This window comes from Phascolarctos cinereus, unplaced genomic scaffold (genome assembly GCF_003287225.1).
Source record: "Phascolarctos cinereus isolate Bilbo 61053 unplaced genomic scaffold, phaCin_HiC Scaffold_9;HRSCAF=440, whole genome shotgun sequence".
Lineage (NCBI taxonomy): Eukaryota > Metazoa > Chordata > Mammalia > Diprotodontia > Phascolarctidae > Phascolarctos > Phascolarctos cinereus.
In genome coordinates, this window is record NW_027556402.1 from 75500861 (window position 1) to 75525752 (window position 24892).

Consider the following 24892-nt stretch of genomic DNA (forward strand, 5'->3'; position numbering starts at 1 on the left):
TCAATTCTTCCACATTCCCTCCAATATTTGTTATTTTCTTTTTCTGTCAAATTAGTCAATCTGATAGATATGAAGTGGTATCTCAAAGACGTTTTAATTTGTATTTCTCTAATCAGTAGTGATTTAAAGCATTTTTTTATGTGACAATGGAGAACTTTGATTTCTTCTTCTGAAAACTGCCTTTTCGTAGTCTTTGAACACCTGGGGAATGGCTCATGTTTTTGTAAATTTAGCTCACTTCCTTATACATTTAAGAAATGAGGCCTTTATCAGAAAAAGTTGCTTCAAATTTTCCTGTTTTTTCTTCTAATTTTGGCAACATAAATTTTATGTGTACAAAACTTTTAATTTCATGTAATCAAAATTACCTATTTTACTTCCCATGATATTCTCTATCTCTTATTTGGTTGCAAATTCTTTTTTTATCCATAGATCTGATAGGTACATTTTTTTCCATACTCCCCTAATTTACTTATGATCCCTTTATGTCTAAAACGTTTATCCATTTTAACCTTATTTTGGTATGTGGTGTGATGGGTTGGTCTATGGCTAGTTTATACCAGATTACTTTCTAGTTTTCCCAGGAACTTTTGTCAAATGTTGAGTTAAAAAGTTTAGATCTTTGGGTTTATCAAAGTGGTCATTTACTACTGTGAATTGTGAACCCAATGTATTCCACAAATCCACTCTATTTCTTAGCCAGTACCAGATTGTTTCGATGATTACTGCTTTGTAATGCAGTTGAAATCTGCAACTGCTAGTCCATCTTCCTTCACCTTTTTTTCATCAGTTTCCTTGATATTCTTGATTGTAATTCTTCCAGAGCAATTTTGTTACTATTTTTTTCTAACTCTATAAAATAATTCTTAGTAATTCTGCTGATAGCACTAAATAAGTACATTAACTTATATTGGCTTAGCCTACCCATAAACTATAAAGATTACTCCGATTTTAGATTTGTCTTTATTAAATGTGTGAAAGGTGTTTTGTAGTATGTTCATATAACCCCTAGGTTTATAATTGCAGGTAGACTCCCAAGTATTTCATATTTTCTGCAGTTATTTTAAATGGAATTTCTCTTTCTATATCTTCCTTTTGGAATTTGTTGGTAGCAAATAGAAATGCTAATGATTTTTCAAGGGTTTAGTTTCTATCCTGCAAGTACTGAAGTTGTTAATGGTTTCAACCAGTTATTTTGGTTGATTTCTCACCTGAGAAAAAAAGGTAATTCTTCCTATTCCCATCCAGTTTTCTCCAGAGGCCTATCACATCTAACTTTTCTAAAATTTTAGTTACTGTTTTGACTTCTGTCTTGTTTATTTTATGATTAGATTTACTTACTTCTGAGAGGGGAAAGTTGAGGTCCCCCACTAGTATAGTTTTACTTTCTATTTCCTCTTGTAATTCAATTAACTTTTCCTTTGAGAATTGATGTTATGCTATTTGGTGCATATATGTTTAGGATGATATTACTTCATTGATGTTACTTGATTACATTGATACTGAATACATTGCCTATGGTTCCTTTCACAAAGATGTAGTTTCCCGGCTTATCCTTTTTAATTAGGCCTATTTTTGCTTTTGCTTTGTCTGAGATTATGATTGCTACCTCCACCTTTTTTAACTTTAGCTGAAGCACAATAGATTTTCCTCCAGCCTCTTATTTTACTCTGTATATTTCTCTCTGTTTCAACCTTGAAGACCATTAAGCCCAACCTCCTCATTTTTCAGATAAGGAAACTGAAGCTCAAAGAGGTTAAAGCTAAGAGATTATCCATTTAGTTTTGAAGTGATTTAGCTACTAGTTACTTAGCTAGTCTGAGGCAAGATATGAACACAGGTCTTCCTGATTCTAAGCCCAGTGTTCTATCCACTATTTCACACAGCCTATGTATAATCAAGGGAAGGATTACCATATGTGATTGCTGAGCCTATAGCAGTAACCTTCAAAGACATTTGGAGAATAGGGGATGTACCACGAGACTGAAAAAGAAAAATATTGCCATTACCTTCAAAATGGGAAGAATATAGAGTTTTCAGACTGCAAACTAGTAAGTTTGTCTTCGTGTCCAAGTGTCTAAGGCATGGTTTGAACTGAGGCCTTACTGACTCCAAGCCCAGAATCCCATCACCTGCATAACCCCAGATCTGTTCTAGGCCCTGTGCTTTTAAATATTTTTATCAATAACTGAAGCATAAATTACATGGTTATCAAATTTATTATTGGACTCATTGCTTATCATGTTCAGATTCAGGACATTTTACAAAAATACCTCAATTGATTTGAACAATGATTCTGAATCCAGAATGTCACTGGGATGATATTCTGATGTAAAGTCTTGGACTTTGGATTAAAAAAAAAACCTTCATAAGGTGGGTTAAGAATGGAATAGACAATTTAGTTATTGTAATAAAAAAAGTTTGGTGTTTCCAATGAATTGTGAAGAAAATGTGAATCAACAATGTGACATGTGTAGTGGTATGTTGGAGCCAACTCATACTAGTTTGAGAGAGCCGATTGATAAATTTTTGGTGTGTATGGTTACATCTCAGAAACTGACAAACATTACAAATGAGTGATTCATATCTATGGGCCAGATGTGGCCTTCTGCCGTTTTTTATGTCCCCTTCCCCAAAATAGTTTGATTTTATTTAAAAATGTGAAATCATGGGCACATACAAAAATATTTTGCTGACCCCTTGTCTAGAAAAGAAAGGGATGGAAAACATATTAATAATTCAAATTAAACTTAAGAATATGTTATGTATACTCAAAGAGTCAATTTTTAACCCCTGGCCAATACACTCTTGCACAGCAGCCTAATCATAGAAGGACTGTAGGTAGAATATTCAGCACACGGGAGGTGATTGTCCCTCTGTACTTCTGTTCTGGGCACCATATTTTAGGGAATATTTTAGGGATATTTAGAAGATAAAGCATATCCAAATGAAATTAATTAGATTGGCTAGGTACCTTAAGAACAAGGTTTGGTTGGAAAAATGAGGGGCACTTAGAGAAATCAAAGTGACCTGATAACTGATTTCATGTATTTGAAAGACTCCCTTGTGGAAGATGAATCCAATTTCTGCTCAATCTCAGAGGGACATATGTGCTATCTTTGATTTTTTTTCCCCAGTGAAAGACTTTATGTCTATCTCTATTAAATTTCACCTCAAAAACCATTACTGAAAGTTTCAGAAAGGCAGATTTCATCTGCTTGGAAGGAAATAACTCCTTCATCATCAAAGCTATCAAAAAATGAAATGGGTTACCTTAGGAGGTAATGACTTTGCCCTCACTGGGAATCTTCAAGGAAGAACTGTTAATGTCTTGTCAGAGATTTTGCAGAGGGGATTCCTGGTTAAGAATAGGCTGAACATAATGGCCTCCAAAGTACTTTTCAAATCTGTGACTTGGTGGTACAAACTAATCATCAAAAAGCCAGGGAGAGACTTGCAATTCCCTGTCTGAACTGTTCTCAATCTTTGACAATTAGGCGGCACAGTAAATAGAGGGATGGGCCTGGATTCAGGAAGACCTGAGTTCATATTTGGCCTCTGACTTATTATATGTGTGTCCCTGTGGAAATCACTTAATATCTGTTTGCCTCATTTTCTTCATATATAAATTGGAGATAATAATGGCACCTGTCTCACAGAGTTGTTGTGAGTTTCAAATGACATAACATTTGTGAAATTCTTAGCAAAGTACGTGGCACATAACAAGCACTATGTAAATATTAGATAATACTACTAATGGAGTCATGTTATTAATTCTAACCATATACATCAGTGCTTATCCACAAACAAGAAAGAATTATTTTTTTCACTATTTAAAAATAGCGAAGACTCTAATCATAGTGTATGTAGTTTACAGTATTTTTGAAACCTTTGTAGGATCAGTGCGCTCTAATCTGAGTCAAAACCTGGAAATCATTACTCTTTGAGCAGATCAGGCGGGTCTAAGATTTTACACCCTTAGTAGTAGAGGGTGTTTTCTTAGTTGTCAAATGACTAAGGCATAAAGCAGTGTGAGTTGAAGGAATCCATTGGAAAGTCTATGGAAAAAGAGGCTGGAAGGATAGCTGTCTTTGTCTTATAAAAAATAAAAACAAAAAGCTCTACTTTCAAATGTCTCAATCATTGCAATCCAATTAATTTCATTATTTCCTTATCACCTGTTTCAGTAACTCTGTGCAAGGTAGTATCCTTAATGTTTTGCCCTATACCAGTACCAAGGTGGGTAAATTTGGCTTGATAGTGTTTGTCAAAAGTCTGACTTACCTCACTATACAAATCATTTGCAACTACAAATTTAGGTTGTGCCTTCTTAAAAGTTTTTTTTTTTACATGTAAGCTGCATGAAATAGAGAAATTAATTCCCCAAAGTTAAGTAGTATTTCAGATCAGGAATAGGCTGTTAGCCAATGATTTTGAACCAAATTCCATTGGGTTGAAAGAAGCCACTTTAGCTTTCCAGTATTCCACCTTCAGGGTTTTCCAAGAATTTTGGTAACCTAAATAAAACCTTTATAATTATGGATTCTAATAAAATATTATTAAGCCAATTGAGCACATGAATCATCATGTTGGCTTCAAAAAAATATTAAGGTTTAATGTTAGTTGAAAAGATGCCAGGAAGAAGCTTGATCATGCCTTCTGAGGATCTAATTCCTAGATTTGAGGAAATTAAAATCATAGTAAAATTAAATCACAATGGGAATGATAGGGAGGGTGAGAGGAACTATGGATAGAATTGACAAAAAAAAGAGGGTGGAACCAAGACAACAGAGTAAAAGCAGTGACTTGCTCAGCTCTCCCCCAAACTCCTCCAAATACCTGTAAAAAATGGCTCTAAACAAATTCTAGAGCAGGAGAACCCACAAAAAGACAGATCCAGGAGAGATAATTTAAAAATTATTGGACTATCTGAAAGCCATGATAAAAAAAAAAAGCCTAGACATCATGTTTCAAGAAATTATCAAGGAAAATTGACCTGATATTCTAGAACCAGAGGGTAAAATAGACATTAAAAGAATCTGCCAATCACCTCCTGAAAGAGATCCCCAAAGGAAAACTCCTAGGAATAGTGTAACCAAATCCCAGAGTTCCTAGGTTAAGGAGAAAATATCGCAAGCAGCCAGAAAGAAACAATTCGAGTATTGTGAAAACAAAATCAAGATAACACAAGATTTAGTAGCTTCTACATTAAGGGACCACAGGGCTTGGAATATTCTATTCCTGAAGGCAAAGGAGATGGAACTACAGTCAAGAATCACCTACCCAGCAAAACTTAGTATCATCCTTCGGGGGAAAAAAATAGACATTCAGCAAAATAGAGGACTTTCAAGCATTCTTGATGAAAAGACCAGAGCTGAATAGAAAATTTGACTTTCAAATACAAGACTCAAGAGAAGCATGTAAACAGGAAAAAGAAATCATAAGGCATTTACTGAGGTTGAACTGGTTACATTCCTACATGGAAAGATGATATTTGTAACTCATGACACCTTTGTCAGTATTAGGGTAGTTGGAGGGAAAAAATTATATGTATAGATATATTGATAGATAGAGGGCACAGAGTAAGTTGAAGATGAAAGGGTGATATCTGAAGAATTTAAACTAAGGGGTGAGAGAGGATTATACTGGGAGAAGGAGAAAGGGAGAGGTAGAATGGGGTAAATTGTCTCATATAAAACCGACAAAATATGGCTTTTACAGTGGAGGGGAAGTGGGGGAAGGTGAGAGGGCATGAGTGAATCTTATTCTCATTGGATTTGACCTAAGGAGAGAATAACATACACATTCAATTAGGTACGGAAAGCTATCTTACCCTATAGGAAAATGATGGAGGGAGGGGACAAGAGATTGTGGGAAGATGATAGAGATGAGGGCAGATTGGGGGAAGAGGTAATCAGAAACAAACACTTCTGAGGAGGGATAGAGTCAAAAGAGAAAATAGAATAAATGCAGGGGAGGAGGGGAATAGGATGAAGGGAAATAGTTAGTTTTCCACAGCATGACTACTATAGAAGTGTTTTGCGTGACTACACAAGTATGATTGTTACCAGGTTGCTTGCCTTCTCAATGAGGGTGGGTGGGAAGGGAGGGAGGGAGGGAGAAAATTTGGAACCCAAAGTTTTAAAAACAAATGTTAAAAAGTTATTTTCACATGCAACTGGGAAACAAGATATACAGGCAATGGGGTATAGAAATCTATCCTGCCCTACAGGAAAATAGAAGAGGAAGGGGATAAGAGAAGAGGGGGGAGAGAGAAGGGAGGGCAGATTAGGGGAAAGGGTATTCAGAATGTGAGTTATCTTGGGGTTGGGGGAAGGACGAGATGGGGAGAAGTTTGGAACTCAAAGTCTTGTGGAACTGAATGTTGAAAACTAAAAATAAACAAATGAATAAAAATTAATCAGTTAATTAAATTTTAAAAAAACAAAAAAATACATAAAATAAAAGGGGGGTATTGAAATATATTTTTGAAATGCATTGAAGAAAACAGAAGGAAGACCAGGATAAATCACAGACAAGCATGGGCAGCTTTGAAAATAACATTTAGAATTTATTACATACTCTAAAGGAAAAGTAAGCTGCACACATTTGCAGTTTCATGTACAACTCTCATTTTCTGTTCTACCGTATATTAAGCAAACTGCCTATTTTAATTTATATGAATTAAGTTCAGAATTTTTTTAAAAGCACAGAAAGTTTTTGGTTTGATGTTAGTTGGGTAAAATATTTGATACAGAAAAGAAAACAAATGCAGATATTTTTTCTACTGACAAGTTATGAAAACTTGTTATAAGAGATCAGACTTTTTTTTTCAAAAATAATGATCATTTCTCAGAAACAGTAGAAATAACTTGTAAGACCTTGCAGTGGTTTCTAACTGTGCAGTGTTCATAGTTGTTTGGCAGAGTTAATTACAATTCCGCCTAGAGATAAGAGTATTTAGCTTTTTGATAAAATTCTTAAGCTATTGGTCAACCTGCCCTAAATAGCCCCCTCTTTCAACCAAATACCGTTGAAAGGTCATACATAGATGCATTCCATGTTTAGGAATGCTTGAAACCAAGCAATGTTTTGATGGACTTTATTATAATTTTTGTTTGTGTGGTGAGATGGGGGAGGGAAAAGACCGGAGGTGAAGGACAGTAAGAGGAATGTGGGTTGGGATATTAATGGAACACAGGCATTCTGGATGAAGAGAACACAAGTTTACATGAATGAAAACTTGGAACCTAAACCTGGATGTACTTGCTGAGTCACATTGTGAAAATTACTTAACCTTTCTAACCTCCAGGTTCTTTTGTGAAATCAAATCCTAACACTGCCCTTTTACCCTGGCAGACCTGGCCATAGTTTCTAAGACGTCTGATCCTGCCAAGGATCTAGAAAGTAAACTGTTTTCCTTTTCAGAGAATTATAAGCCTATGTTTAAAGGTAAGAATTATATCTGCCAGGTATTTCTTGTCCCAGTTATTTTTCAGGATTAATTCAAGAAATATTCATTCAATGTCCACTATGCACAAAGGACTATGTTTGGCCCTTTATTAAATATAAAGGATCTACTTTGCAAGGACTTTATGAAGAGTTTGGGAGATAAGACAGGTATACAGATAACACAGGGTAGAATATGGTAAAAAAAAATGTGATAATATATTTTCTATTTTATTAGCAAATCAGTAATCAATGTAATATGTTGACTCTGAAGAACAGTAAAGTAATAAGTTTATTCTGTAAGTCAGTTGTTAAGTCCCTAAAAATTACTTGGTGTTCTTAACTATTTTTGTAATATATTGATGACTGTGTCACGTAAAACTCAAGGAAAATACTTGCCAAAATAAATTCCAATTCTAGCTGGTTTTTATTATCATAGAACATTAGATTCATCTGACAATACATAATTTTTTTCTAAATATAATGTTATTTTTACACTATACTAAAGTAAAGGCAACCTTTTAAAAATATATAATCCATCCTGATTATTTTTGATGGTTTGGCTTTTTCTGATTAAAGGTTGTGTCATTCTACACCAAGCGAATTAATATAATCAATCAATAAGCATTATTGAACTTTTGCTAAGGGCTAAGCTCTGTATTAAGTATTTAGATATAAAGACAAAAACAACACTTGCTCTCAAAAAGCTTCCATTCTAATGAAGAGGATAACACATAGATTCATTATATTTATATGTGTATACACATATATGTATGTGCATGTGTATATACATGTATGAATTTTATATATATATACATAATATATAATTATGAATATATATGAATTTGGGAAAATTTTAATCCTCAAATAATAGATTTGAACTTGTAGTTGAACTTCTTGCTTGTTTATCATGGTCTTCTCCAAATCAATTGTCCTATAGAAAAATCCATAAACTTTATGTTGGTGGGGCTTAGTATTAGTATTAGTATTACTATGTGCCTGACACATAGTAGGCCTTAAATAAATATCTTTTTGGATGAATGAATGAAGAAAGCATCATAATTTTTAACATAATAGATATTGGGCAAATAACAACTTTCTGAACATCACTTTCTTTAACTATAGTATGTGGAAGTTGGACTAGATTGTCTCTGAGATCCCTACAAGCCAATATAACAATTTCAGGGCCACTTTCAGGAGAGAAAAAAAACTCTTCTGTGTCATTCTAGAAATAGAGTTGTACCCAGGTTGGACAATGACAATAATTTCATAGATATTTTATGCTAATGTAACACCAATTTCTATAGCAAGAAGGCTACAGATGAAGAAGATAGCATTTTGTGAGGTACATATGAGTAGTAGCAAAGACAACTCGTTACTTTTCCATTTGGCAGTGCCGTAACAAGGTATTTTAATGACTAGGGCAAAAGACTCAAAATATTTTCAGAGTATTTCACCCTTAAAACAACTTTTTGGTGGGGAGCCAAAATGGTGGAAAAAAGCCAGGAAGTTGCCAGGGCTCTCCCCAATTTCCTTCAGAAACAACCTTAAATCAAGCCTCTAAGCAGATTCTGGAATGATAGAACCTAAAAAAGATGGAGTGAAATAATTTCCCAGCTTAAGATGACTTAGAAGGACTTCAAGAAAGGGCTGTCTCACTTGGGTAAAAGTGGAGTGCAGTCCAGCATAGACCAGGAAGCCAGTGGGAGGCTGTTACCCACAGCACAGCTCAGAAACCAAGGCTGCTTGCTCTTGGCTCACCAGGCTAGTGGTACAGCAGGCCAGTTGTGAGGCTTCCATCCACAGCACAGAAGGCAAACTGCAACTCAGAACCCCTGGCTCAACAAGTGGGACTGGGATAGGCCACCCCAGAGCAATGAGCAAGCTGCCAGTATTTGAGGCTCTGGCACCAAAAGCCAGAAACCAGGCCCCTGTGCCCCAGCACAAGAAGCTTGGGACAGTACCACCTGTGTCCCAGGAGTAAAGCTCAACTTTAAAATTGATGAAATAGGTTAAAAATGAGTAAAAAACAGAAAAGAGTCCTAAACATAGAAAGTTGCTATGGTGACAAGGAAGATCAAAACACAAACTCAGAAGAGGACAACAATATCAAAATGCCTACGTGCAAAGCATCAAAGGGGAAGATAAATTAGTCTCAAGCCCAAAAAGCCTTCTTGTAAGAATTGTAAAGGATTTTAAGTCAAATAAGAGAGGTAGAAGAAAAACTGGGAGAAGAAATGAAAGTTATGCAAGAGAGAGTAAACAAATTGCAAAATAAGGGACGGAAATTGATGGGAAAAGATTACTTAAAAAATACAATTGCCCAAGTGGGAAAAAATCTACTAGAGAAAACAACTCCTTAGAAAGTAGAATTGGCCAAATAGAAAAGAAGGTACAAAAACTAGCTGAAGACAATAATTCCTTAAAAAAAAAAAGAATAGGGCAAGTGGAAACTAATGATTTTGTGAGACATCAAGGATCAGTCCAAAAAATCAAAAAATGGAAAAAAAGAAGAAAATGTAAATAACCTCATTGGAAAAACAACTGACCTGGAAAGCAGATCCAAGAGAGATGATTTAAGAATTATTGGACTACCTGAAATCCATCATCAAAAAAAAAAAAAGCCTGGACAGCATCTTTCAAGAAATTATCAAAGAAAATTGCCCTGATATCCTATAACCAGAGGGCAAAATAGTCCTTGAAAGAATCTCCAATCACCTTGTGAAAGAGATCCAAAATGAAAACTCGAAGGAAAAATGTAGACAAATTCCAGAACTATCAGGTCAAAGAGAAAATACTACAAGCAACTATTAAGGAGCCACATGTTCTGCAATAAGAAGATGGGAGGGCTTGGAATCGGTATTTTGGAAGGCAAAGGAGGTTGGATTACAATTAAGAATCAACTATCGGGGCAGCTCGGTGGTGCAGTGAATAGAGCACCAGCCCTGAAGTCAGGAGGACCTGAGTTCAAATCCGCCTCAGACCAAACACTTGACACTTACTAGCTGTGTGACCCTGGGCAAGTCACTTAACCCCAATTGCCTAAAAACAAACAAACAAAAAAAGAATCAACTATCCAGGGGCAGCTAATTGAGCAGTGGATAGAGCACTGGTCTTGGATTCAGGAGGCTCTGAGTTCAAATCCGGCCTCAGATACATAACACTTACTAGCTGTGTGACCCTGGGCAAGTCACTTAACCCCATTGCCTAGCCAAAACACAACACAACAACAACCAACCAAGAATCAACTATCCATCAAAATTGAGCATAATATTTCAAGGGGAAAAGATGGATATTCAATAAAATAGGGGACTTTCAAAATTTCCTGATGAAAGACCAGAGTTGAAAATTAGATTTTCAAATACAATACTCAAGAGAAGCATAGAAAAAAGTAAGCAGGAAGGGAACAACAACACCTACAACATGCTCTTCAATAAAGTTAAACTGTTTACATTCCTACGTGGGAAGATGATACTTGTAACTCTTGAGAAATGTATCTCTCTTAAGGCAGCTTTAAGGAATATACATAATCAGAGAGTGTAGGTACAAGTTGACTTTGATGTGGTGATATTAAAAAAAAGGGTTGAAAAAAAGAATTGTACAGAGAGAGGAGGAAAGGAAGAGGCAGAAGAGGATAAATTATATCAAATGAAGAGGCACAAAAGACCTATTCTAGTAGAGGGAAAGAAGAGAGGGGGTGAGCATTGTTTGAACCTTACTGGCATCATATTTGGTTTAAAGAGGGAATAACAAAAAACACTCAGTTGGGTATAGAAATTTATTTTACCCTACAGGGAAGTAGGAGGAGAAAGGGGAAAGAAAAGTGAAGGGAGACTGACAGAAGGTAGGGCAGATTGAGGGAGGAAGTGGTCAGAAGCAAAACACTGATGAGGAGGGACAGGGTAAAAGGAGAAAGAAAAGTATGAAAAGGGGAAAAATAAGATGGAGGGAAATAAACAGTAATCATAAATGTGAATGGGATGAACTCTTCCATAAAACAGAAGTGAATAGCCTCTAAAAAGCAGAAACCAGTAATATATTGTTTACAGGAAAAACATTTGAAGCAGGAAGATACATATAGAGTAAAGCTAAAAGGCCAGAACAGAATATATTGTGCTTCAGCTGAAGTAAAATAAACAAGGATAGCAATGCTGATCTCAGACAAAAGCAAAAGTAGGTCTTATTAAAAGAGATTAGGAAGGAAACTACATTTTGTTAAAAGGTATCATAGACAATGAAGTAATATCAATACTAAATATACATGCACTAAGTGGCGTAGCATTCAAATTCTTAGAGGAGAAGTTAAGTGAGTTACAGAAAGAGACAGCAAAACTATACTAGTGGGGGACCTCAATCTCCCCTTCCCAGAACTAGATAAATCTAACCACAGAACAAGAAAGAAGTTGAAGTGAATAGAATGTTAGAAAAGTTAGATATGATAGATGTCTAGAGAAAATTGGATGGGGATAGAAAAAAACTATACCTACACAAAAATTGACTATGTATTAGGGCATAAAACCTCACAATCCATTGCAGAAAGGCAGAAATATTAAATGTATCTTTTTTAAGATCATGATGCAATAAAATGTATGTGTAATAAAGAGCCATGGAAAGATTAAAAATTGATTGGGATAATGAAAAAAATGAGACACACCTAGAGGAAAAATAAAGGGCTGGAGTAGAAAAAATAATTGAAAACTAAATAATCTAATCCTAAAGAATATGTGTCAAACAACAAATCATAGAAACAATAATTTCATCAAAGGGAATAACAATAATGAGACAGCATACCAAAATTTATGGGATACAGCCAAAGTGGTTCTTAAGGGAAATTTTATATCTCTAAATATGTACATGAATAAAATAGAGAAAGACCAGATCAATGAATTGGACCTGCAATTAAAAAAGCTTTAAAAAGAACAAATTAAAAATCCCGAATTAAATGCCAAATTAGAAATTCTGAAAATCAAAGGAGATATTAATAAAATTGAAAGTAAGAAAACTATTGAACTAGTAAATAAAACTAAAAGCTGGTTCTAGGAATTAACAAATAAAATAGATAAAGATTTAATTAATTTGATTTAAAAAAGAAAGAAAAAAACAAATTATCAGTATCAAAAATGAAAAGGATAAATTCACCACCAATGAAGAGGAAATTAAAACAATAATTAGGAGCTATTTTGATCAATTGTGACAATAGAAGTGAAATATGTCAATATTTAAAAAAATATAAATTGCTCATCAATTAACTCTTTAGGAAAAAATCTCCAAGACCAGACGGATTTACAAATGAAGTATATCAAAAATTTAAAGAACAGTTAATTCAAATAGTATATAAACTGTTTGGGAAAATAGGTGAAAGAGTCCTATCAAATTCCTTTTATAAAACAAAGATGGTGTAAAACCTAAGCCAGGGAGAACAAAAAGAGAGAAAGAAAATTATAGACCAATTTTCCTAATGAATATTGATGCAAAAATTTTAAAATAAAATATTAGTAAGGATATTATAGCAATTTATCACCAGGATTATATACTATAACCACATGGAATTTATGCCAGGAGTGCAGGGATGGTTCAATATTAGGGAAACTTATCAGTGTAACTTACCATATCAACAACAAAACTAACAGAAATCATATGATTAACTCAATAGATGCAATTTTTTTTTACAAAATATAGCACCCATCCCTATCTAAAATACTAGAGAGCACATTAATAAAGGAAGAGTCCCTTAAAATGATAAGCATTATCTATCTAAAACCATCAGCAAGCACTATATGTAATATGGATAATCTAGAAGGCTCCCAATAAGATCAGGGGTGAAACAAAGGATACTCATCATCACCACTATTATTCAAAATTGTACTAGAAGTGTAAGCTTTAGCAATAAGAGCAAAAAAAAATTGAATGTATTAGAATAGGCAATGAGGAAACAAAACTATTACTCTTTGCAGATGATATGATAGTATATTTAGAGAATCCTAGAGAATCAAGTAAAAAACTACTTGAAATAATAAACAACTTTAACATGTAGGACATAAAGTAAACCCACATAAATCATCAGTATCTCTATATAATACTAAGAAAGCCCAGCAGCAAGAGATGGAAAGAGAAATTCCATTTAAAATCACTGTAGACAATATAAAATATTTGGGAGTCTACCTGCCAAGACAAACCCAGGAGATCTATGAACACAAATACAAAACACTTTTCACATAAAGTTAGATCTAAACAATTGCAAAAATATCAATTGCTCATGGGTAGATGTGTAATAAATATCTTATATAATGTAATATGATAGCTCAGTATTTAACACAAACTTCTGGTGAAACTGGAAAATTGTAAGGCAGAAACTAGGTATAAACAAACATCTCACACTGTATATCAAAATAAGGTAAAAATGGGTACATGATTAGACTAAAAGGTGACACCATAAGTAAATTAAGAGAGCAAGGAATAGTTTACCTGTCAGATCTATGGAGAAAGGAGAATTTATGACCAAACAAGAGATAGAAAAAATTATGAAATGCAAAATGGATAATTTTGATTATATTGAAATATTTTTGCTCAAACAAAACCAATGCAATTGAGATTAAAATGAAAGGAGAAAGCTGGGAAATAATTTTTCAAGCAATGTTTCTGAAAAAGGCCTCATTTCCTAAATAGATAAAGAACTAAGTCAAATTTATAAGAATACAAGTCATTTACCAATTGATAAATGGTCAAAGGATATGAACAAATGATTTTCAGACAAATTAAAGCTATCTATAGTCATATGAAAAAATGCTCTAAATCCTGATTGATTAGAGAAATGCAAATTAAAGCAACTCTAAGGTACCACCTCACACCTATCAAGTTGACTAATATGACAAAAAAGGAAAGTGATAAATATTGGAGATGTGGGAATATTGGAACACTAATGCATTGTTGGTGGAGTTGTGAACTGATTCAACCATTCTGGAAAGGAATTTTGTAACTATGCCCAAAGGGCAAGCAAACTACTTACCCTTTGATTGAGCAATACCACTAATTAGTCTGTATCTCAAAGAGATTGTTAAAAAGCGGAAAAGATCCATGTATATAAAAATATTTATAGCAGCTCTTTTTATGATGGCAAAGAATTGGAACTTGAGGGGATGCCCATCAGCTGGGGAATGGCCGAACAAATTTTGGTACATGAGTGTAATGGAATACTATTGTGCTATAAGAAATGATGAGCAGGGAGAATTAAAAAAAAACTTGGCAAGATTTATATGAACTGATGCTGAGCAAAGTGAGCAGAATCAAGAAAACATTGTACACAGGAACAGCAACATTGTGTGATGATGCACTATGATAGACATAGCTCTTCTCGGCAATACAATGATCCAAGACAATTCCAAAAGACTCGTGATTGGAAATTCTATCCATATCCAGACAAAGAGCAATTGAATCTGATTGCTGATTGAAGCAGACTATTTTTACTTTTTTTGTTTGTTTTTCCTTCTCATCATTTTCCCCTTTTGTTCTGAATCTTTTTTTCACAAGACTAATGCGGAAATATGTTTAACAGTACTGTACATATATAACCTGAATCAAATTGCTTACTGTCTTGGGGAGGGGAGGGAGAAAGGGAGAAAAATTTGGAACTCAAAATTTTATAGAAATGAATGTTGAGAACTATCTTTACATGCAATTGGAAAAAAATAAAATACTATTAAGTGGAAAAATCTACTTTTAAGAAAAATTCAGTTGAAGGGCCAATACAGGGCCACAAGCCCTGTTGGGGAAGATAGCTAACTTCTAAGATAATAGGAAGCTGCCAGTAGTAGAGTAGAGGAGAGTGGGTCAGGCCAGGGAAGAGCTTACATGTTGAAGACAAAGCAAGCCATATTATAGCTTTCTATTTTAACTGATCCTTATGAACTAAATGCCAATTTATTTCACTCCCCAGGCAACTGAAGAAATACAAATGCTGTTCAGATCCTCTAAATTTTGGATTTCTGAGGCAAAGTTGAGGTAAAGTTTTATCCTAAGTAAAATTCTGCCATATAAAAGGTTATCAGATTCATCTTGAATATTCTGAATTATTTTGTTTGTATGGGTACATTCTCAATTCAGATAGATAGAAAACCTTTCATGCCCTGATAAATTGAAAAAAAATGTCTTCAAGAGTTGTTGTGGTCAGTTTTTCTTCATGTAATGATCCTTTTCATATAATGATAAAAGGGGGAAATGATCATCAAAGAGCTTTTAAAGTATGCTTTTAGTTTTTTCTTTAAGGACATTGCATGTTCATTCCAACCAGAATATATTAAAAGTTTCACCAAACACTAGTTGTAGGAACAATTATAGAGGTAGCTTAAATAATGAAAAAAAACTGTAGTTTATATGCTAGCAGAAGCCACCCTTTACAAATCTCGTAGGTAGAAAGAAATCACAGAGTACAGGCACAAGAGGCAGAACCATAAACAGGAATAAATCAATGCATCAACCAATAAGCATATATCGAGCTTTTAATACGTGAATGAATGAATGCAAAAGCACTTATTAAGTGCTTACTCTTGGCAAAGAATTGCATGGAAGACACTATGCTAAGTGCTAGGGATAAAGAATAAGGTGAAACAGCCCCTACTTTCAAAGAGCTTATCTACTGATAGAGAAGCAACATGTATATATCTAGGTACATGTACATCTGAAAGGAGGGAAGGGAATAAGCATTTATATGGTGCCTACTATGTACCAGACACATATAAATATGAGGAAGGAAGGAACCGGGAAGTGAATAAATATTTACATGATGCCTACTTTTTTCCAGGCACTGCGCTAACCACCTTTTTTTTTTACAAATATTATCTTATTTGATATTAGCACATACAGAATTTTTTTTAATGAACACAAGTAGTTTTGGTAGGAGAGACACTAGCAGCTGAGGGTTACTTGAAGGCTTTACATAGAAAGTATCGCTTGAGCTGAGTCTTGAAGAAAACCTGGGATTTCAAGAGGTAGAAGTGTGGAGGATGTGCATTCTAGGCCTGTGGAACAGCTGGCTGGATCACAGAATGTGAGGATGAGAGGAATGTGTAAAGAAAAAGGACAGTAGAAAGACCTATCTTCGCAGGTCAATCATGAAGACCTTTAAATGTCAACCAGTTTATATAAGCCCTTAATAACCACTGGAGTTATTGAGCAGGGAAGTAGTGACATGAATGGCAGCTATGTCAAAGATGAACTGGTGTATGGAGAGACTTAAGAGAGCTCAAATATGAAGCTATTGCATTTGTCTAGGAATCAAGTGATGATAGATTGAGCTGACTATGTGAGCAGAGAGGAGGGGATACAGATGAGGAGTAGAAATGTAGAATGAGAGATAGAAGGAAGACAGGGGATGTGAAAGAGATATAAATGACAAGATTTATCAAAAGCATTTTCATGGGATAAAAACAACTGTTAGCTTTGTTTGTTTATTGGGAGACAGTACAGTGGCAATATAGATGACAAGGGGAAGGTGGACCTTAGGAGAAGGGTGCCATGGCAAAGGAACCATGAAAGGGGTTGTTGTGATCCAATAGCAGAATGCCACAATTATGTCATTAAGCTGCTAATCACTGTGGGGTGGCAATGTACCTATCTAGGGAGCCTCCCCCCCGCCCCCACTCATCTCTTGAAGTTAGCTTCATTTGCCCATGTTAATTATAACTTTCTTCAGTTTTAAATATGAAGAGATCACCGAGTTTGGAAGTGTTGAATTATTGCTTTTTATAGTTCTTCCTACTGACCTTTACATGACTAAATCAACATCCACTTTCAGAAAAAGATAGTGTTCTAGTGTTATTCACTACCTTTCCCTTTAGATATATAGCCAAGGTTGTGTAGTCATCATTCACACAGACTTGGTATTTCAATGTAAGAAATGACATACGATTTCAAAGTTAGACATAGTAAAGTCTGTATAGTTAGGAAGGAAAAGAACCTTAGCCTTTAATCATTGTATATCCTCTAGTTGAATGTCTCTAATTTTTCTCTACAGTTCAGATCCCATAAGACCAACTTTTCATTGCTTAGAAGTGAGCAAGGACTGAAACTGCATGGTTTTGTATTACCAACCTGGGCCAGATTTAATACCACAAATCAATTATTATGCTTGCAGCAATGGCAATGATGGATGGCATTTCTGGGGTTGGGAGAGGAGGTGGTTTGCATTTTTAAACATAGTTTATCTTCCATTATGCTAGTTTTAGAGAACAAAATGTCAATGATATCTCCTAAGTTAGAGAATAATTAAGTTGAATATCTGTTCCAAGCTCTGAAAGAGTTTTATTCTAGCTATTCTTTTTGTGCTAGATTTCCTGAGATTTTCTCTGAATACCTGCTTGATGGCTTAATATCAATTATGCATAGTTGAGCACAACATATTCCTTATATTGGCCATGTTCTATTTCTATTTGTCTGTCTGTCTATCTCTATCTATATCATCATGCATTCTTAGTCGAACACCTCTCTTTCAGAAGGTAGGTAGCATTCTTTAACATGGGTCTTCTGTAATCATGGGTGGTCATTGTGTTCATCAGAGTTTTTAAGTCTTTTAAATTTTTTCTTTTTACAGTGTTTGTTGTATAAATTGTTTTCTTGGTTCTGCTCACTTCACTCTGCATTAGTTCATTCAAGTCTTTCAAGTTTTACTAAAACTATCTCATTGATTATTATTGTAGCACAATAGTATTCCATTAGGCTCTTATGCCATAATTTATTTAGCCATTCTTCAATTAATGGGGACTCTTTTAGTTTCTAGTTCTTGGCTACTACAAAAAGAGCTGCTACCAAAATGTTTTTTATACGTATGCGTCTTTTCTTTTTGCTTTGATTTCTTCAAGGTATAGGCTTAGTAGTGGCATCACTTCACAATTTAATGGCATTTTGGGTATAGTTTCAAACAATCCACAGCTCTGCCAACAGTCCATTAGTTTGCCTGTTTCACCATACCCCTTGCAGTATTTGTCATTTTCTTTTGACATTTGACATCTTAAAAGTCATCTTCACATATCCTGCAAAAAACAAAACAAAAAGACAACAAAAAAATGTTATTGCTTGAGTCCTTGGTTTTAAAATAAGCTTTTCTTCATGAATGTCTATGTGGCCCTATGCTAATGTAAATGCTTTTCACAGAATATATGCGGAAATATACTATTAATTTTGTGTTAAAAAATGGAAGGCCTATTTTAAGAATATTGTTCTCAGGGGCAGCTAGGTGGCACAGTGGATAGAGCACTGGCCCTGAAGTCAGGAGGACCTGAGTGCAAATCTGGCCTCAGACCAAACACTTGACACTAACTAGCTGTGTGACCCTGGGCAAGTCACTTAACCCCAATTGCCAACCCCCCCCCAAAAAAAGAATATTGTTCTCACTTTTTCATAAACCACTTCTGTCACTATTTATGTTAGCCACTTGTTCTCTCTAGGCTTTAGTTTCCTTGTTAGTTAAATGGACTAAAATGTTTCTGAAGTCCCTTTTACCTCTAAAGTACACCATCCCAGAAAAAGAGCTATCCTGCCATTGTCCACTACAAATAGTTATGATTTGCTTAGTTTCATTTCTTTCCCCTGAATGAGAAGACAATATGAAGGACATATGGAAAAGAAGCTCATGGAAAATTTGTATCTCCTCTATGACACATTTGTTTCTGTGCAGTAGGAAAAAATTTAAATTTAAAGTCAGTCAGAAGCCCTGGATATGAGTACTGGTTCTACTGTTACTATCCATGTAACATTAGACAAGTCAATTAGCCTCTTTGAATAATGAAAACAATAATGGTAATTTACTTTTTTTGTCATCTGGGAAAGTAATTCTTCTGGAAAAGGTCCCAGCCATTCTTACCAATTGCCAACCAATTGCCATGAGTAGGGCAGATGTCAGTCCTACTGAAGCAGCAAGGTACCCTGGAGGAGAGAAAAGAAGCTGAATTTTCTGGGCACATCAAGCTGCTACTACCACCTCAATCACCATCTCCCTGCAGACCCTGATGGAGACAGCTTAGAATCCTGAACCTAAGCTTTAGAAATGGGAATGCTTCCAGTCCAGTCTTCTTAGCCATCCTGGAATGTGACTCCTATAAATATGTAGCCTGGCAACTTATCCTGCATGTGTTACAGCCACTGCTACTAAAGACACAGAAAACAAAGTTCTTGCTACCAAAATCCTTCATGGTATCAAATGATTCTATATTAGAAGCGGATACTTTTACCAGTCAAAATGTCATTAAAGGTCATATACTACCATCTTCTTTGCCACTGCAACCTAAGGACCATGGGACCTTTTCATTTGACTTGCCACTGAAATTTGCTAAAAAAAAAATATTGTTTTTCCCCATTAAAATGTGCACGCCTAGAAAGCTACAATTGTCTTACTTTTGTATTTATATCTCTAATGCTTAGCACAGTACTTCGCCTATAGGAAACAATAAATACTTTATTCACCCATTCATTCATGTATACAAAAATTGTGGCTGCAAGGTGTTTTATCTTACTTAATCCTTACAACAACTCTTTGAGGTAAGCAATAGAAGTACCTAATTCAAGGGGTTATTGTGGATAAAGTAATTTATGATTGCAAAATGCTGTGTAAATGTGAGCTATTATTATTGGCCTACCTATTATTTATCTCTTCTTTATAAGTGAAGAGATTGGAGCTTAGAGAGATTAAATGAAAGTCACACAACCAGAGGGAGCTAGTATTCAAACCCAAGTCTTTTAATCCTCAACCAACATTCTTCCCATTATACTATAGTTGTTTCCCAAAAAATAGTTATATTTTCTCTCACTTGGTCCTAACAGTGATATTGTGAGGTAGGTGAAACAAGTTGCTTATATGTTTTACAGATGAGGAAATTTAAGCTCAGGGCATTAAGGTACTTAGCCGGCACTTTAAAGTTGTGGAGAAAGGACTAAAACCCAGGACTTCCTGACTCTAGGTGAGACTCAAATGAAATAATGTAGATGGCAGCATGCAGAAATCATAAAAAAGTAACACCTAAATGTAAGCCATTATCATTATCCTAAGGACAAGAGATGGTATAAACTGAAGGTCTCTCAGAATGACATTTGGCTGATCTAGGGAGGATTCCTAAAATTCCTCTTGTTAGAGGTATTGGCCAAAGAAGATATTTATTTTTGGTGAGGAAAAGTGTTCTACCATGGCGATCGTGTCTTAGGAATCATCTTTAATCTCTTGTTGCCCCAAGGAAAACATCTTAGAGGATATAGTTTTTAGCAGACAGAATGTTCTGGAAAGAGGACCCTTCTAGAAGATTGAGGTTTTGTCAGAAGGCAGTTTTTAAGTGTCTCTTTTTATTATTTTTATCTTTATTTAGTATTTGGTGCAAGAGAATAGTCCTAATAATTATATTCAGCTAAAGAATATTCTCCTCTCCCCACTTCTTTTCTTTTGTTCTTCATTTCTTTTGTCTTTCATTACTCGCTACCGAAATAGCAGGTTATCAGGAAGAGCAATGTAAAAGGTCTATTTATAATTATATGTTATTCAAGGAAAATACTCCATCACCATTTTGGAAAGAAAAAAATGGATCCCTAAAACAACATACACTGTTTCTGCAGAAAAACATTGTATACTGGCCTGAAGGAATAGTTTTCCTTTCCATAACTCCAACCATAATAGTGACTCTACAATCTCAATCCATGAGCTATACTCTCTGTGTGGGCTATACTCCACTCTTGATACATTCTGCCCCAAACATTTAAGGCAAGACTCCTATGTGCACATCATGTAATAATCATCAGCATCAAGAAATTATCTTGAAATTATTCTATACTCTGGGAAGTAATCAAGGATTATGGGCAACTGAAAACCTTCCACTTACAGCTTCTTCTTTCCATTGATTGGGTCACCAGATCCTAACAGCTATCTATATTGGTACTTCATCTCCTACTAGACTTTACCTACTAAGTCTTATCTCAACTTTGTAGCTCTCAGACCTCAGTATTTAAGTATTTGATTTATGTTTGTAGAGTATTAGGTATTTCTTCACTGTGACAATGAATCTCCTATTCATGTCTCCCTTCTTGATTCTGTTTAGTACTTTTTATTTCTTCCTTCTTCTTATGCTTCATCTTGATAAAAGTGATTCTGAATTTCCAAAGGCTGTTCCAACAGACTGCCAACTCTCTCTGACCCCTACTAACTTTTAAAGGTTTTGAGTGAGGGCCTGATGAGCAAGGACCAGCCTAAGGTCAGAAGGATTTACCTTGCCACCAAGTGAAGGGTTTTTCCCCCTTTTTAGCCATAGTAACTTGAAGACAGGGGCAGCTAAGTGGCACAGTGGAAAGAGTGCCAAGCCTAGAGTAAGGAAGACTTATCTTTCTAGGTTCAAATCTGGTTTCAGACATTTACTAGCTGTGTGATCTTGGGTAAGACACAATTCCATTTGCCTCACTTTCCTCATCTGTAAAATGAGGTAGAAAAGGAAATAGAAAACCACTCCAGTATCTTTGCAAAAAAAAAAAAACCAACTGAAATGGGGTCATGAAGAGTCAGACACAACTGAAAGAACTGAACAATATCAAGAAACTTACAGAGGAGTTGCCATTTATTTCATGGGAAGTCTAACCCCAGTGTAGAGATAACATGGATGCCAAGAATGGAATGATGGATACGTGTGTGTGTGGTGTGTGTGTGTGTGTGTGTATATATATATATATAAACACACACACATACACACACATATTAATAATATATATATATGTTTCTTGCTTAGTTTTTCTTCATTTTCAGAAAACTTTCTTTTCTCAAGAAATGTAACAAATCAACAAACACTAATTTATTAAATAAGATGGACACGATTAATGATCATGACATCTAAACTTTACATCTTCTCTAATGCCTACCACACAAATTTTGCACACAATATGTACTTAATAAATGTTTTTGAACTTAAATTTACATTTGTTACACAATAAGCCTAGCACTGTGTTAACTAAATGTAATTAAATTAAATAAGATAATCAATTAATGAGATATTTGTAATGCACTTGACATAGTACCTGACACATAGTATGCACTTAATAAATGCTTATTTTCCTTTTTCCTAAAGAAAATGAAACCCATGCCAAACTATTTAAAACCCTTCTCTTTTCTCTCTGGGCTAAGTTCAGAACTACTGTCTGTTCCACTGATTCATGGATGGACTATTAACTGTTGTCATGAGGCTGGTCCTGCCTTTTCAGTGGTGGTGTTCATCAGACAGCCCGACCCTATGGAAAAGGAAGGTATTTGTTTGCATCACTTGGTTTTTGATGTAGGGACGTGAAACTCGAGTTGGGGAGATTTTGAAAATAGCAATCTTCAGAATGGCTGCTGATAGAGTTGAAGCCCTAAAGTGGTGACATGAAGTTTTTGTGATCATTATTGGGAGATGAGGTCAATAGTTTAAATAGCATTCATGCTACAGACTGTTTCAAAAGAAAGATGAGAGAACTACTGATGAAAGGTCTTACAGTTACCAGGTGCCACTTGCAATACTGTAGCAAAATACTGTACAGGAAAAACAGTTAAGTCTCAATGTGGTTTGAGCGGACTGAAAGTCTTAAACTCAGATTTTTTTTTATACGTGCCCCATTTATTTCACTTGACCCACAGCAAAACCAAATAAAAAAATCTAAAAGTTGAGGAATCCAAGTTTTATTTTAAGTTTGGTTATGGTGATGTCTCAATGGGACCTTATGTTACTGAATCATTCTATAGTGTTTTTTGAAATTGCTTATTAAAACAAATCTCTTTAATATTTATTTACCTATCTGTGGATTTTTTAACTCCCAAGCTAGTGGCCTACTCCCCATTAATATTATTCCATGCCTTCTCCCCCCCGCTTCTAAACTAAAGTGAAATATAATTCTTAGGATAAATCAATGATAAAGCATTATTTCACAAGTATGACTTGAAGTAGAAAAGATCCCTGACTTTGTTACTCTCTGTATTTGTTATTAAATCCCATCTTTTTCATATGATAGGTATGTGGCTTGGGGAAAATCAATTATGCTCTCAGCCTCAGTTCCAGTATTTGTAAAATGAGGGGTTGGATTAGATGATCTCCTTTCCAGCTTTAACTCAATATTGACTCTTTACTATTTGTGCTAATTTTGGCCTCAAAAGCAACACCAAGAAAACAGAGGTCCTCCACCAGCCAGCATATCCATACATGAAACCATTGGCTAAAGTAAATGGAGAAATTGTGAATGCTACACATAAGTTTACTTACCTCTTTTTATTTTTTAAGCAGGGAAACGACCATGGACAATGTAATAATGTCAATACTAAACATTTATACAACAAATAACATAGTAATCCAATTCTTAAAGGAAAAATTAAATGAGTTGTAGGAGGAAATAGAGAGTAAGATGATACTAATGGGGGGGACCTCAACTTTCTCCTCTCAGTGTTAGATAAAGCTAATCATAAAAAATAAATAAGATAGCAGTTAATGAGATGAATAGCATTTTAGAAAAGTTAGATATGATAGACCTCCAGAGAAAACTGAATGGGAATAGGAAGGAATATACCTTCTTCTCAGTTGTTTTTCTCAGTTTCTTAACAAAAATTGACCATGTATTATGGCATAAAAACCTCATAAACAAATGCAGATAAATACAAATATTAAATACACCCAGAGGTGGAGCTAAGATGGCAGAATAGAGAAGCAATCAATCCCAGATAGATTCACAGGTGAATTCTACTAAACATTTAAAGAATAATTAATTAAAATACTATATAAAGTAGTTGGGACAAGAGGCAAAGAGTGAGTTCTATCAAATTATATTTAGGACACAAATATGATGCTGTTACCTAAACCAGAAAAAGCAAAAACAGAGGAAAAAAAACTATAGGCCAATTTTCCTAACGAATGTTGATGCAAAATTTTTAAATAAAATATTGGCAATGAGATTACAGCAATAAATCACAAAGATCATACACTATGACAAGGTAGGACTTATACCAGGAATGCAGAGCTGGTTCAATATTAGGAAAACATAGCTTAAGTGACCAACAGATCAAAATGGGTACATGATTTCGACATAAAAGGTGACATAAGCAAATTAAGGGAGCATAGAATATTTTGCCTTTCACATTTATGTGTAAGGGAAAAATTTGACCAAACAAATGATAAAATTATGGGATGTAAACTTAAGTGCCACCTTATACATATCACTTTAGCTAACGTGAAAGAAAAGGAAAATAACAAATGTTGGTGGGGATGTGGAAAAATTGGGACACTAATGCATACTTGGCAGAGTTGTGAATTGATCTAACAATCTGGAAAACAATTTGTATATTTGTTTGGAACAACATAGTCCAAAGGGCTATAAAAATGTTTATACCCTTCAACCAATAATACCACTACTAGGTCTATATCTTGCAGACACCAAAAAAAAAAAAAAAGGAAAAGGACTGATAAGT